The 4,498-nt window shown below is 38.6% G+C and overlaps 1 long non-coding RNA gene across 1 annotated transcript; it reads left to right on the forward strand.

The window, feature by feature from the left end:
- The first annotated feature begins 2,870 nt into the window (after positions 1-2,870).
- LOC131513723 (uncharacterized) lies at positions 2,871-3,905 on the forward strand. The gene is made up of 2 exons (XR_009262747.1): positions 2,871-3,052; positions 3,724-3,905. It is a non-coding gene; the product is annotated as an uncharacterized LOC131513723 (long non-coding RNA).
- The last annotated feature ends 593 nt before the right edge of the window (positions 3,906-4,498 follow it).

Genomic DNA, 4,498 nt, shown 5'->3' on the forward strand with positions numbered 1-4,498 from the left:
TGGTTCTCTCTCGACTCAGGGTTCCGTTCTAGGGTGAGACTCTCATCCCTTCCTTTCCACTCTTTATTTTCTTGCTCTATCACCTCCTACCCCCCAAACTTAAACGCAGCTACAAAGAGTGACGATGAAGTTGATGTCCCCTCTGCACACCGCCTAATCATTCTATTCACCCACGTTGACCCAAAGCCTTCTATTCCTCCAGGTCAAACCAGTCTTCTTTTGAAGTCTGCAGTGAGCATCCTACTGTAACCCGGTAGCAGAAGATAAACTGCTTGCCCCATTGGTTAAAATGTAAACAAGGAATAAGTAAATAGAGAAAAAAAACCATTTTTATCAAGTCTCTTTTTGGAGATTCAGGCATTCATTCATTTTATTGAACAACCAAGCACAGAACTATGTAACTCAAGTAGGTGTAAGGGTCCCATTCAACAATATGAGTTTAGAAATGGCTATTATAACAATGCCACCAATGTAATTGTTTATTTTGGCAAATTTTGTCTTGGAATAGAAGTGTCTTTAGTACAAAAATGATTCTTTATTTTCTCAACGTAATATGATTAATGTTTTAACTTGATGAGACAGCAGTTTTATAACCCGGGTGGTCAGAATTCCGTTATTTAATTTCTGAGAGGACACAAAACAGCGATAGCGCAGCACTCTTTTTCATCCCGCCTTAGTGTATTTGCTGAGCCGTCAGGCTCCAGATGCATCTTTGCATCTGTCCTGCGGAACTGAGGAAGAGTGGTTATCACTCTACTAAAATGGCGGCACTAAGGTCTTTACAGCAGGCGTAACAAGGGATCTCTTCCTTCCTTATGACTTGGGTAACCTAAAAAAAAAAAAAACACCAGTGTTATCTGTTTTACGTCCTGATCAAACTTAAATTGTTTCAAAAAATGTGAAGAAGTGTTGGCCACAGCTGTATCTCTTCAGTTCTTGTCAGTACCTTTCCAGATTTGAGAGGTGGGTAGGCCCACGGAGCATGTACAAGAGACCATTTCTAAATCAGCTTGCTAGTGGGATCCAATATGGCAGAGGAGGGAAATTGGCTGAAGGTCTCCCTGTTAGTTCTCAGTCCCTTAGCATGAATAAAATCACACCTCTAAAACAATATGGCTTTTCCTCTCGGACATTTAATTTTTCTATTTCTACCAATGATTGTAACATGCTAACTAAAGGCTATTTTACAGCCAGCAGAAGAATTTGGATTAGTGATTGGGAGGTATCTGAGCACTAACAGAGCAAATAAATTTCTAAGAGCAAACTTTTCAAAGATCACCGAGAAACTAAAATCTGAGAGGTGGGGCAAGAATCCAGGTCTGACATTTAGGAAAGTAAATACAAGGAGGCAAAAAAATATTACAGGTGGTATTTTGAACCAATGAGCTATTGTAATCAGAGTCGCTAGCATATGATACAAATATTTACTAGATAAACACATAGAATTTTCCCTGTATTCACATATTTAAAGCAGAATATAATGATCTGGGTGGAAGGTTGCAGTGGAAAGTATCTATCTAGGTCCCTTCCAAATGTAAATGTCTGTGATTCCCTGGCATTCTTCTGTCATTGTGCATGCTGTTCCTTCTTCATTTGAAATCTCCAGTTAGCTTTGCAATTATAGTTTTAGTAAAATGCTTCACTGGTCTTCACTTCAATGCCTACCTAATACCACTCACTTCAGTACAGGCAGCAAAGAGATAAACAGGTACCTTGATGATGAAGGTATTTGGCTTATGCCAATAACAGAAATATCTCATCTTGCAAGAGATACAGCACTTATTTCAAAGTATCCTATTTGTTTGGTGCTTGCCTTGTACATTACCATCTAGTCCCAGAGTCTCATCTGTAACTTGGAAGACTTTTATATTCATGTAGTGGATATATTTTTGAAACACAAAGTATGAGTCTATATTATCAGTTCTGATTTCCATAAATCATCCAAGAAAACTAGTCTCATTACTCCACAGTCCTATTGCACAGATAAATCCTGGTTATCTTCCCCATTTTTATCGACTTTTTTTTTAGTAGAGTCTATAGTTGGAAACGATATGCAACAACTCACCTCATATACCACAGCACATCATTGGATTCATCTTCTAATTAAAGCAGGGAAATAAATAGCCAGTTTCCCCAGAACGATGTCACTCGGAGGTCACAGTTTAGGGCAAAGCATGCATTCACTCGTTCATCTCCTCAAGTACCAAAGGATTGAAACCTGAGGAGGCTTGAATCCATTGTATTATCATTCATTCATTACCTACCAATTTGCACTAGGTCCTTCTATCTCCTCTGGAGATTTCAAGTTTTTCTTTCTTTCTTTTTCTTTCTTTCTTTCTTTCTTTCTTTCTTTCTTTCTTTCTTTCTTTCTTTCTTTCTTTCATATTTAGTTACTTCTGGGAGAGCACAAGTGGGAGAGGGGCAGAGAGAGGGGAAGAGAGGATCTAGAGTGGGCTCTGTGCTGACAGGCTGACAGTAGTGAGCCCGATGTGGGGCTCGAACTCACGAACCGCGAGATCATGACTGGAGCTAAAGTTTTGTTTAAATGTTTATTTATTTTTGAGAGAGAGAGAGAGAGGCAGAGAAAGAGAGAGAGAATCTCAAGCAGGCTCTGCACTATCCGCGCATAGCCTGACACAGGTCTTGAACTCTTGAACTGTGGGATCGTGACTTGAACCGAAATCAAGAGTTGGATACTTAACCAACTGAGCCACCCAGGTGCCCCTACTCCTGTGGAGATTTAAATCTTTATAATCATAATATGTAAGTTCTAGAGAATTATACTCTGCAAATATGGGTTACTTTAAGGATGAGGTAAGATCAATCCTTCTTTCACTATCTTAAAAATTATTGGCAAAAGTGATGGCATCGATGAAACATGGGAGGGATTAAAAGACTAACTCTGTTCCTAAAAGTTGGTGTCCAGAACGATCTCCTGCATACTTTCTTTAAATACAGATATCTGAGAACCATCCCTACCTTATCCAGCTTCAGGTGATTCAAATGCAGTGACTCAAGGACCACATTTTGAAAAATATTGGTCTAATCAACAGTGAGTATAATAATAAATTAAAAAAAAAACACAAAACACCGTACATATGAGATGTCCTCAAGCCTGTAGGTAAATATAAATGATTCAAGACAGAATTTTTCGAGAGTTAGATGTTCAGAAATTTCAAGGAGTTGACACACTATGAACAGAAATAAACTGGAGAGGGAACAAAGTGGAGACGGATGTCAATGATGACATGACAGCATATAGACGCGACCATTTACTGAACTGTGACTATGCACTAGGCACTATGAAATGGCATCACATATAGATATATCATTAAATCTTACAGTTCTGAGAGGTATCTCAAAATGAAGGACTGAGTAAAACTAGTTAGCAGTTGCAATCAACAGAGTAAATGTAGATTAGGAACTTTAAAAGAGAAAAAAAAAGGTGAATCAAAGACATTGATAATCTGAATCTATAACCATGTCAATATCCTATGTATTCATTTTCAGATATTGGAATACAAACCATGTAAATACTAGCATTCATGTGCATTCAAGTTTAGAATTAAGCCAGGCATTAACCATGGGGGTGAAATGTTAAAAAAATAACTATAAAAAAAAAAACAACCCAAAACCAACATGAGCAGGGTGAACTGGTTCTCCAAATATAGACTCTCAGGAGTGAAAGGAGTAGCATTTACCCAGCCAAGTTTCCCTTTGCAGAACTCCCAGTACAGAGTAACCACCGTGGCAACGTTGACATTGCCGTTTATTGCAGCCAGCGAAGGGGAGGGTGGAGCCCTTTTTCGGACAATGAAAATGCTTCACAGAGTTTGGTGAGAACAACACGAGCTCACTTCCCAAAAGATCTCAAAGTTCAACAAGATTATAAGTCCTGAAAAACATGTTACTGACTCTGGTATTTATTTTAAAACCAAAGTTACACGTGGCATCCTTTCCTAAAGCTGAACTATGTAACTTCTGTAATTGTAAGTTAACTGAAGATAGATTCGGAGGGCGCAAAGTGTCGGTTACGCGAGATGAATGAATTCTAATCTGCAGATAGAAGTAAAGCATAGTACCTGTGGTCAACAATGCATTGTGTAGTTAAAAATTCACTAAGAGAAAAACGTTACGTAAAGTGTTCTTATCACACACACACATACTGCTACTACCACTAAATAGTAATAATAAAGAAGGAGGAGGAAGTTTTTGGAAGCGATAAATATGTTTATGGCATAGATTGTGATGATGGTTTCATGGATGTACACTTATCACCAAAGTCATCAAATGGCTGTACATTAAATACATATAGCAAACAAGAAAAAACTCAGCTAATTGGGGGAGGGGGCTGTGATTTACAATTTGCAAGATATTCTGAAAAATTCCTGGATTGCCGGCTCTGGAGAAGTGATAAGGCCAGCACAGTAAACCTCAGTCCTAGCTGTACCGCCAACGGGGCCAAGCTCATCTGATCTTTTTGCCTTTACTTCCCGGT

The sequence above is a fragment of the Neofelis nebulosa genome, chromosome 6, assembly GCF_028018385.1.
Source record: "Neofelis nebulosa isolate mNeoNeb1 chromosome 6, mNeoNeb1.pri, whole genome shotgun sequence".
NCBI lineage: Eukaryota > Metazoa > Chordata > Mammalia > Carnivora > Felidae > Neofelis > Neofelis nebulosa.